At 46.2% G+C, this 11,998-nt stretch overlaps 1 long non-coding RNA gene across 1 annotated transcript; it reads left to right on the forward strand.

Moving 5' to 3' along the window:
* The first annotated feature begins 411 nt into the window (after nucleotides 1-411).
* LOC116547030 lies at nucleotides 412-11,990 on the forward strand. Its single transcript, XR_004266915.1, has 6 exons — nucleotides 412-2,084; nucleotides 2,172-2,927; nucleotides 9,412-9,535; nucleotides 9,804-9,999; nucleotides 10,609-10,659; nucleotides 10,748-11,990. It is a non-coding gene; the product is annotated as an uncharacterized LOC116547030 (long non-coding RNA).
* Nucleotides 11,991-11,998: the final 8 nt, after the last annotated feature.

Here is an 11,998-nt window from a genome sequence, read left to right on the forward strand (position 1 = left end):
AAAAAAAAAAAAAAAGAAGTTAGAGATAATAAGAATTTGAGTTTAGAGTCAAAAGTGTCAGGCTCCATCAAATGCTAATATCGTAATCAAATAATAATAATAATAATTATTATTATTTTTTGAGACAGAGTTTCGCTCTTGTTACCCAGGCTGGAGTGCAATGGCACGATCTTGGCTCACCGCAACCTCCGCCTCCCGGGTTCAGGCAATTGTCCTGCCTCAGCCTCCTGAGTCGCTGGGATTACAGGCACCGCGCCACCATGCCCAGCTGATTTTTTGTATTTTTAGTAGAGACGGGGTTTCACCATGTTGACCAGGATGGTCTCGATCTCTTGACCTCGTGATCCACCCGCCTCGGCCTCCCACAGTGCTGGGATTACAGGCTTGAGCCACCACGCCTGGCCGATCAAATAATTATTTTAAGATGTGCTAATAATCAAAACTGATAGTGGCTTTTGAATAAATAGATCACTTGAATAGAATAGAGCCCAGAAATAAACCCAAATGCTTCTGGGCGAGTTTAGTATACTATAAACATGACATTTTAAATCAGTAAGGAAAAGAAATCATTTGCAGTTCACCCCACCATAGGCAGCAGGAATAGGAAGTCATTGGCAGCAGAACAAGATGGTAAGAACAGAACAGAATTGTAGAATGCTACATTTCTTGCTTCTCCACTTTTTAAAGTATTTTTTTGCTTTTACACAAGTATAAGTGTAATTTTCTTTTCTAAATGTATCTGTTTTCTGTGTTTCTTGGATAAATGAAAAAATTGCATCTTTAGAAAAAGAGTTGTTAGAAGAAAGCTCAGCAGCTTCGGGAGAAGTGACAGCAGAGAAGCGGCCAGAGAACAGCCTCCTGGAGGAGACCCTGCCCTTTGACCATGCCGTCTGGATGGATACGGTGCCAGCCTCTGCAAAGTGTTCACTTCTGGGCTTTTTCTATGGTTTCATTTAATAGGAAGATTTGGGGTGATGTTTCTTTTCCCTCAACTTTTTATTTTAAAGACTTGCAGACAACGAAAAGTTGAAAAAATAATACGGTGAACATTTGCATGCTATTCAACTGGATTCACCAATTAACGTTTTGTCATATTTGTTTCCTCTCCTCCATGTATGCAGGACTGCATATGTGCCCCTTTCCCCTGAATCCTTTCCAGGTTAAGTTGCCAGTATCATAGCATTTCACTTTGAAGTACTTTTGCAGATATCTTCTAAGAACTAGGACATTGTCCTGTATAAGCACAATTCCATTAATCCACTCCCAAAATTTAACATCAATACACTAATGATACCTAATGTTTAGCTTATAACAGCTCTCTTGTAATCTGTTTAGAAAGTTTGCATCCTTTCCTGACCACTGATTAAATTTTGAACTCCAACCTGAAACCCTGGTCATCTCATTGCCTTCTTTCTTGTACCCATTAAATCAAAATGAGCTCTCACTTAATTTCAACGTAAGAGACAATGGAAAAGAGGGGAAGAGTCCCTAGGTACCTTGGATAAAGTATTAACACTGCCAAATGTCTTCTAGTTCTGAGGTTTTCGAACTTCAGGGAGCATCTCAAGGCTTCTTAAAGCACAGATACCTGTCCCTCGTCCCCACTTTCTGATTCAGGAGATGTGGGGCTGGCCCAGGAGTTTGATTTCTAACAAGTTCCCACGTGTTGCTGATGCTGAGGGTCTAAGGACTACAGTGTGAAACTCAGTGGTTTCGTGGCTCTCTACCTCATGACCACATGTGGTATTTCCTTTAGCACCTGAGATTACAGAGGAAACACCCTTCAACTGGAAGGTATCATTAAACAGAGGATAAGAGATCAGGTTAGTAAGAATTAAATTTAATTGAAAAGCCAGTGAAATTTTAATTAGTGGTGGTGAGAAATTGGTGAACACCCTCATTGGCCTTTAGAGTTTTATCCTGTGGTATATATCAAACCGCTTAGTTTGAGGCTGTTGAACTTATTTCCTAAGCAAGAAACAGCAGCAGAAGAAAATCCAGACCATGTAGGAATTCAGAAGATGATGGATTCCCTCTTCCTAAAATTGGATGCCCTCTCAAACTTCCACTTCATCCCTAAACCGGTATGTGTTCACCGTTCAGTGGGTAGCTACAGCAGGGTGACTTTCATAGCTTTGAGCCTTTGTGAGACTAGCTCTATTTTGTTTCAGGGTACAAGCCTGCAGTAGTTCCCTGTAAATTCCAGGTATGGCCTCCACAAGGAAGGCTAACTTCTGGTCCCATGACAGTTCTGGCTCTACCCAGATCTTTAGTGGGCCCCTGCCAGACCCTCAGCCGTAGCCATGGGGACCCCTCTTCTCCCCCACTCTCTGAGTCTTTGGTTACATTTTCATTGTATGGTGGGTTTGGAGACATATGGATATCTATACCCGCATTTATTGAGTATCTGCTACATGTCATGTTAGGTCCTTTACATACATGAACACTTAATACACACAACACAGAGGCAGGTACTATAATTTCCATTTCGCAGGTGAGAAAAACGAAGGCTTGGGCATGCTGTTAGAATGTTTTTGAGACAGAAAACCCTAAAATACCCAGGTCTTATGGCATCCTGAAGCAGCTTGTGCCACCCCTCAGCGCTGCCATTATGCCCGTTAGCTTAGGACTTTGGCTGTCACCATATCTGACATTTTAAATAATCTCCATTAGATTTGCTGAATTTCAAGCAAGTGAAAAAAAGATAATCTCCACAAAGTATTTTGTAGATTATGCTTGAAGAAAATAAGTTCAGAATTCACACATTTTGTGTTAGATCCCTTTCTGACTTCCTATCGAATGTATTCTCTCTTTTCTAGCCTGTACCAGAGATTAAAGTTGTGTGAAATCTGTCAGCCATAACCATGAAGGAAGCAGCCCCAGCGAGTGTTAGTGATACAGCTCACCTGGCCCCAGAGGAGATCAAGGTAAGAAAGCAGTGTTAGGTTGCAGTGAACCAAGATTGCATCATCACTGTACTCTAGCCTGGGTGACAGAGTGAAACCCTGTCTCAAAAAAAAAAAGGCCGGGCCCAGTGGCTCATGTCTGTAATCCCAGCACTCTGCGGGGCCAAGGCGGGTGGATCACCTGTTGTCAGGAGTTCGAGACCAGCCTGACCAACATGAAGAAACCCCAGCTCTACTAAAAATAAAAAAATTGCCAGGCATGGTGGTATCCTAGCTGTATGCCTGTAATCCTAGCTACTTGGGAGGCTGAGGCGGGAGAACCGCTTGAACCCGGGAGGTGGAGGTTGCGGTGAGATAAGGCCATGCCATTGCACTCCAGCCTGGGCAACAAGAGCGAAACTCTGTCTCAGAAAAAAGAAAAGAAAAGAAAACAAAAACCAGTGTTGAAACCTTAAGTGTCTGTTACAAGCTAGTTGATTATAGCCAGGCTCCATTTATTGAATGTCATTTGCCTTGCATTTGTAGTTTTTATTCCAATGGATCTCAGCAGTTTCTAAGTATATACAAACTAATCATGTTATAATATTTAAACACCTGTCTCCAGTATTCCAGCTTTAAAATGAGGTACAGGTTTGAGAGTTACTATAAAAGCAGTTTTTAAATAGCTAGTATCGGTATCTTGTTAAAATCCAATTCGAACACTAGCAATGATGTTAGGTTTAAAACAAATTGCTTGCATTGCGTCCATACTAGCAATACTTTAATATCAGCATTTCCTTCCTATTTTATCCATGTAAGCTGATTAGTAATGGAATCTGGGTCTAGAATTAAGCATTTGGTTATCGGAAGAGGTTGGATACATCACATGCAGCAGTCCCCACCATGTGAACACTGAAGCCCTTGCCTTACACGGTAATAACGGTTTCTGCCAGGTGCTCATCCTCCTGGCTGCCTTAGCAACTGGGACATGACAGGCAAATAATGTTAAGAAAAAACTGGAGTGTTCGATAGCCTTCCAAGTGATCATAGAAATTCAAGTTAAAACAAAAAAATAAAATACCATTTCCCTCCATTACCTTGGAAAACAACTAAGTCGGATAGTATGGAGCACTGGTAAGATTTTGAGTAAACAAGTACTCTTATAAATGGCTGGGAGAAATGTAAAAATGGCCGTTTGGTAGTATCTAGTAAAAATAAAAATGTGAATTGTGCAAATACTATTACGAGCAATTCCATCCATAGGATTCACTCCAGGAAAAAAGCACATAGATCTAAGGAAAGTTGTAGAAAGTTGTCCTTTGCAGCATTGTATGGAATAATGACACTTGGGAATAACCTAATGGACCATTAGTAAAGCACATAAAACTTGGTGAACCAGTAAGGAGTGTATTCCAAATGCCCTTGTTCCACAGGTGAGTCTTGAGTGGCTTGGAAGGACAAATGAATTCTACACAAGTTGCAAATCTGTACCAGTTGTGAATTGCTGTGACTGCAGTTGAAAACCAAAGTTATTTTTCTACAGTCTTTTGGGGTGTATTTCTATTTAATAATAACTCCCAGCTGAGAGCTTACTTCTGTTTGCTAGTGGTGTTCTTGGTATCTTTTTCTATTTGAGGTCTTAGTGCTAGTGCTGATGTATTCCACTCACCATCTGAGGTTTACAGGACTTTTGTTTGAATATTGAACAGATGGAACTGTTTAGTTCTGGGTCTTTGCAGGTACATAAAGTGTGCCTACCAGGACTCTGCTTTATAACCATTGAAAAGCAGGAAGCAATACAGTAAAACTTTACCTGGCTAGAGGCTTTGGAAGAATGGAGTATTCTGGTTTAATTCTATTAACTGGGAAGAATGATGGTGATAAAAATTCAAAACTTCAATTTCCTGTTGAATGCAACGTGAAAATATTCTGCTTTTCTTCTCTAGTAAGATTGGACATTCAGATGTACTTGGTCTTCTGTGATAGAACTCCCAGTGTGCCTGTGTCTTCCATTGTCAAGATCCTTTCCTAAAACTTTCGATGTAAGAGGGTGTAAATGATATTCAGTGAGATCAGGCTGGATGAGAACTTACACCTGTAAATATACTTTTTAGACGAAATCTCTGATTGCTACTCATTTTCTTATTTTATTCATACGAATAAAACACACTGGCTAGAGGGTGGGAGTAGGAAGGAGATTTCTGTCTTTTCATTTTATGCCATTGTTTCATACTGAGACAGAACATACAGTATCCCTGGCATTGGACCTACAGAAGGAAACACCTTTTTCTACCTGCTGTATGCCAGCAGTTCCTGAACACCCAGAGGACTTATTGCAGCACAGATTTCTGGGCCCTACTTTAGAGTTTGCGATTCATCAGGTCTAGGGTGGAGCCTGAGAATGTGCATTTATAAGAAGTTCCCTGGTGCTACTGGTGCTGGTCTACATTTTTGAGAACCACTCTTATATACTAGCTGTAAATTATAGAACTCCAGAAAAAAGCTTAGTTTGTTCTGGGATAAAAGCACACAGGTAATGGAGCAAATCATGAAAAAGTCAACCCTTGATCCCAGCCTAATGTGGAATTCAGGTAACAAGCAATATACAGTGACATAACACAGTTCTAGGTTTTCACGATTGCAAGTCATAGCCCAGTATCAAGTGAGAAATTCAGTTTATTCACAGGACTTAGAGAGGCCAGATGATTCTAGAAAAATAGGATTTAGTGATTAACCACATGAGAGTAGGAGTTATTTATGTCCTTTTTCTCTCCCCCATCACTTAGCATTCAGCCTTACGTTAGGAGGGTCTTGTATTTGTTTTAAACTGGTAAAGAGCTTTGAATACTTATTAAGTGGAAAGCTTTGTGTATTTATTTATTTATTTTGAGACAGAGTCTCATTCTGTTGCCCAGGCTGAAGTGCAGTGGCACGATTTTGGTTCACTGCAACCTCCACTTCTGGGTTCAAGCAATTCTCCTGCCTCAGTCTCCCAAGCAACTGGGATTACAGGCTCCCGCCACCATGCCCAGCTAGTTTTTGTATTTTTAGTAGAGATAGGGTTTCATCATATTGGCCAGGCTGGTCTTGAACTCCTGACCTCAGGTGATCCACACACCTCAGCCTCCCAAAGTGCTGGGATTATAGGCATGAGCCACCATGCCCGGCTCAAAAGCTTTGTGTTTTTAAAGATGTTGGTCGTGTTTCTTTTTTTTTTTTGAGACAGAGTCTTGCTCTGTCACTAGGCCCCAGGCTGGGGTTCAGTGGCGCAATCTCAGCTCACTGCAACCTCCACCTCCCGGGTTCAGGAATTTCTCCTGCCTCAGCCTCCCGAGTAGCTGGGACTACAGGTGTGTGCCACCACACCCAGCTAATTTTCGTATTTTAGTAGAGACGGGGTTTCACCATGTTGGCCAGAATGGTCTCGATCTCTTGACCTCATGATTCTCCCGCCTCGGCCTCCCGAAGTGCTGGGATTACAGACATGAGCCACCGGGCCCTGCAGACGTGTATCTTTTTTTATAAAAAAAAATATTTAAAATTGTAGGAGACTAAAAGAAACTTTTCCAAAAAAAAAAAAAAAAAAAATCATTGTGATTATTTCATCTCATTGGAATGTTGGATAATACAGTCTGGTCATCGTCAAGCATAATATAGATTTGAGGTAATAAAGTTTTAAAGTTTCTCAAGTGAAGCCCAGTCCTGCCCCTCTCCTGGAGTGGGCGGGGACAGCTGGTGCATGGGCAGCCTTCATTGTGACACCACAGGTCCCTCATGACACACCAGTGCCTGGCCACGCCTCCATTCCCTTTTATCTTTCTCATTGACCAATGTGCTTGAAGCATTCAGGCCACACCCCTATTCTGGGTTCTAGTGAGGTCCTGGTTACGAGGCCTCTGGCTCAGTCACACAGCTGCGTGGCAGGTGACAGGACGTATCTCACTGTCCTCTTCTGTATCACGACGATGTGGCCCCAACCCTACCTCTCTCCCCAAGCCTACATCCCTCCCCAAGCCTACCTCCCTCCCCAAGTCTACATCCCTCCCCAACCCTACGTCCCTCCCCAACTCTACCTCCCTCCCCAACTCTACCTCCCTCCCCAAGCCCACATCCCTCCCCAAGCCCACGTCCCTCCCCAAGCCCACGTCCCTCCCCAACCCTACATCCCTCCCCAACCCTACATCCCTCCCCAAGCCCACGTCCCTCCCCAACCCTACCTCCCTCCCCAACCCTACATCCCTCCCAAAGCCCACGTCCCTCCCCAACCCTACCTCCCTCCCCAACCCTACCTTCCTCCCCAACCCTACGTCCCTCCCCAAGCCCACGTCCCTCCCCAACCCTACGTCCCTCCCCAAGCCCACGTCCCTCCCCAAGCCCGTGTCCCTTCCCGACCTGACGTCCCTCCCCTACCCGATGTCCCTCCCCTACCCCGCGTCCGTCCCGTAGCCCGCGTCCGTCCAGTAGCCCGCGTCCCTCCGCAACCCCATGTCCCTGTCTGACCCCCACGTCCCTCCCCAACCCTATGTCCCTCCCCGACCCCATTTCCCTCACCACCCTGAGATGTCCAAAGCAACCAGAGAGCACAAATGGACCAAGGAAAAGGTAAAACACACCAGGTGGTGGACCCCTAACCCAACCCCAGTTCCCCCGTGACAGCAGGACTGCTGCCAGAGTCTTTGCCACTCCTGAGCTGCACCGGGCTGGCCCTCCAGTGCCTCTGGGCTCTTTGCACCAAAATCTTGTCAGCCAGCCTCAACCCATTAGCAGTCCTGCCCCTGCTCTCGCCAGTTGCCCCAGGGTGATTTTGAGCCGGTGACTCCCGGGGCTCCTCACTCCATACTCTGCCCTCGCCTCCTGCTGCCCCAGGGTCAACCTCCCTGGGCTCTTCAGACTGGCATCTCCAAGGACCTGGGTGCCCCAATGCCTGCCTTCACCAGTTTCCCTAGGGTGACTTTGGGCAGGTGACTCCTGGGGCTCCCCACTCTATACTTGGCCCTCACCTCCTGCTGCCCCATGCCTGAGTTCCCTGGGCTGTTTGGGCTCGTGTCTCCAAGGACTTGGCTCTTGGCCCTGCACCACCTCCATCTCAAAGTGGCAACTCGGGCATCCCACTGATGTGTCTCCACCACCCCACAGAGGAGTGGGATGTAGTGATGTCACAGTGCCCCTAGGAACTGTCATTACTGCCGCTAGACCGGCCTGTGATGTAAGACCCAGTGTTCTGGCCCTATTTCTGGTTCCTCTGGTTGCAGCACAGATTTTCAGCTGAAAGAGAAATGGGGATCGTTGGACCTAGGAGTGAAGAAGGTTACAGGCTGCCTTACTCTTTTAACACAGACATTGACAGTGTGAAAAGCCTACACCTCCCCCATGAGCTCAAAATGTTGACACTGTCCCTGAGTGGCAATGGGAGAACTGGTTTGGTTTGGTTTTCTCCTAGGCTTCTACTCTCCAGAGAGACTTTAACGTTTTTTCTGAGTTCTTCACCTCATATTTGAATTATCCATGGTTCTGGGGCCAGAGTGCCCTTCAGTCAGTGGTTTCTGGAGTGAGATCTGCTTCTATTCTGTGAATAGATCTTGGGAAACTGAAGTTGACAGCTTGAATCTTCCTCATCTCATCTCAACCTGGGATACTTTGAGTGCCACAGGGTAAATATGGGGCATCTTTCTGAAGCATCAGTTTCCCTTGATTCTCTTGAGAGACACATTAATGGACTTAGGGATGAGGGTCACATAGATTTCTAAGAGTATACCAGACTTCGCTCTGAAATGAGGCTTGGGTTGTCTTCTTCTGTTAAATTCTCAGATTTAACAGAAAGGCTGCCTTCTGCCATGAGGATACAGTGACGTAAAAGTTGGAGAGGTACCGGTGCCCTTCTTAACACTAACAGACGTGTGAGGGTGTATGACTCTAAACCACACAGTGTACCGTTCCTGCCTACGTCATATTTTGCGTTTCTACCTCTGCCTCTGGTTTTGGTTTGTGGCAGCTGCTGATTTGCGGCAAAATGCCAGAGGTCGGAGTCAGAAGACTGAGTTTAAGTTCCATTATTGCCTTGGTTTTAGCCACGGGATCAGTCCCTCTCAGTCACTGATTGAGACAACACTTCATACAGTTGTTGGTGGCATTAAATCAGGTGCTCTATAAGATTATTTTGTAAAACCTGTGAAGTAGGGGCCGGACGCGGTGGCTCACACCTGTAATCCCAGCACTTTGGGTGGCCAAGGTAGGCAGATCATGAGGTCAAGAGATCGAGGCCAACATGATGAAACCCGATGTCTGCGAAAAACAAAAATTAGCTAGGTGCAGTGGCACACACCTGTAGTCCCAGCTACTCAGGAGGCTGAGGCAGGAGAATCACTTGAATCCGGGGGTGGAGGTTGCAGTGAGCCAAGATCGCACCACTGCGCACCAGCCTGGTGAAAGAGTGAGACTCTGTTTCAAGAAAAAAAAAAACTGTGAAGTAGGATGTGACCGTAGGGGCTTGTAGTTCTCATGAGTATCACTGCTCTTCTTTTCACAGCTGAGAGAGTATCTTGTCATCAGTACAACAGCCCTGGTGTTGCTACAGGAATACCTGACGCCAACAGGCAAATAATGGCAGTGACCCTGAGACCACTTCTGCTGGCTGCCACTCACCTGACGATGTGAGTCTTGGCTGGCCAGGCTCCAGCGGACAGAGGGCCCAAGGGACAGTAGAGGGTAACTGTGAAGATTGTGAAATAACTGCCGGGTACTGGTTAAGAATCCTGGGTTTAAAGCCTATTGCTAGATCTGCTAGGGATATGATTTAGGGCAAATTGCTTGAGCTCTATGGGCCTCTGTTTTCACATCTGTAAAATAGGGGTGGTATTATTTTACTTACCTTTGTGAAGTTTCAATGAGATCTGCTCTTGTTTTTATGTTAATCCCTAGTACAGGGCCTGCTGTGAACACCTCTCCTCCTTGGGCTTGTGTTTCCTGAGGAGGTGGAGTTAGAGAGTATCACAGGTTTCTGTTAGCTCTGAGAGTCCAAGATTTCAAGGCCAGCGAGAGTGGAAACCTTGGGGCCAAGGGCTCCTGTCTGCCTTTTCCATCCCATATCCCCACTGTGAAGAAGTGTAGCTGGCCCGTATGTGCTCAATGTTTGTTGAATGAATGTACCTTTGTAAATGACAAGCTGGCAGAAGGGTGGGCTTTTCTCACACTCCATCTCTGAAGATTGATGTGACTGTCCTTTGGAGAGAATCTAGTTTCAGACTTTCAGTTCTGTGGCTCTGGGTGAAAACCAACAAAGACCCAAATCCTCTTTCTTTGGGAGCTTGAGGGGAGTTTACTAGTTTATGTTCCCATTGGGTCTGAGAACTTTGACTTTAAACTCCACTCCGGGCCCCTGCCTCCTGCTTCCTGGCCTGGGGAATAGAGTTGAGTCACCTTCCTTTGACTCTCCCCATGGAAACAACAGAACCGAGCTCAGCTGGATGAAATAACGTGATTTCTTCATGACATGACTGCTGCGTTTGGGGGGCACTGAGACATAGAGGCCCCAGTCTTGTCTCGCCCACTCCCATCCTGGGGAAGAAGACTCACCCCCCCAGATTCCACCCTATCCCAGAGAGTCCCCAATAACCTGTTCCCATGGGTGGTCCTGTCCTGGGGCATTGGTGGCATTCTGGGGGCATGTCTCCCTGTGCCATCTCTGTCACCCCCTAGTAAGAGCTCTGTCTTCCTCTTTCTGTAGGAAAACAAGCCAAGCCACCACCATCAGGCAGCGCTCAGGAGGCAGGTAGAGGTGAGTGGAGGGTGTGGAGCTCCCACTCGTCCTCTGGAGAAGGTTTCTTTGCATCTCTTTCAACACGTGCTTGGCTTTTCTCCCACAGGCTCAGGCTCACACCATCGGTGTCCTGGAAAGAGAACTGTATTTCACGGAGAGTGTGGCCAGGCAGCTAGAAGGAGGGAATCTGGGCACCCCATCATCCTTCAACCTGGCGCTTGGACAGGCTTTTAGGGGGAGTCCCTTGGGCCTCCTCTCAACCACTCTCCTTCCAGGAGATGGCAGTTACCTCTCCAAACTCCTGCAACATGCCTCCCAACACGTGGAGGACTTGAGGCAGGCTCTGATGTCTCCACACAGAAAAAGGCGGCAGACAGGGTGAGTCCAACCACCTGCCCCGTCCCCTGGCAACCCAGCTTCCCAGATGGAGGAGTGAGTCTAAAGGGCCCTTCTGCAGGATGGAACGTCCTTCCCAGAAGGCACCACGGGCCATTTCTTGGTGCTTTTGTGTGTGGTTGTTAGAGGCAGGCTGTGGGTGAGTTGGGGCTGCTGTAGGGGGTGAGCACAGGACACAGAGCTCAGAGGCCAAGTGCCTGTCCTGCCCTTACCTGGCTGTGGCCTTAGCCAAATCCTAGGTGGGGGTTAGGGTACTTGTACCATGAAGGTGCGGAAGAGTGTCTTTAGTATGTTACCATTTGTGTAGAGAGAGGGAACACGTGTTTGTGTGTGTGTGTATCATGGTAAGATACATAAAACATGTTTGTAAGGATTCATTAAAAACTGAGGAGAGGGAGATATCAGTGTGAGTGGGAGATATTTCCCTTTTGTACCTTCTGAGTTTTGGACTATATTAACATATTGTCCTTTCAAAACGTCAACAAGATTAATTTCCTCCTTCTTATCTGTGCCCCCACCGCCAGGAAAGAATGGGCTTAGAGAATCAGAGAAACCTGGGGGTTGAAATCCCAGCTCTGTCTCAGTGATCTTAGGCAAGCACTTAACCTTTAATACCCCATGTTTTTCATCTACACGATAGAGGTAGTAATAGTAACCGTCTCCTGGTGGTTGTGAGGATTAAATGGGATTGTTAGCATAGTGCCTGGTAAAGCACTCAGTGAAGATTCCAACGGTGGTAGTAATAACAGTCATAACAATAGCAATATTATCTGATCTCTCCGGGCTCATTAGCCAGCTATAAATTCAATCTCTTTCCCTGTCCCTTCCACCCTTACTGAGTTCTTTGAAACACAAATGAGGGCCAGGCTCATTGGCTCACACCTGTAATCCCAGCACTTTGGGAGACTGAGGTGGGCAGATCACTTGAGGTTGGGAGTTTGAGACCAGCCTGAACAACATG

Source organism: Sapajus apella, unplaced genomic scaffold (genome assembly GCF_009761245.1).
Source record: "Sapajus apella isolate SASKATOON/1434 unplaced genomic scaffold, GSC_monkey_1.0 scaffold1917, whole genome shotgun sequence".
Lineage (NCBI taxonomy): Eukaryota > Metazoa > Chordata > Mammalia > Primates > Cebidae > Sapajus > Sapajus apella.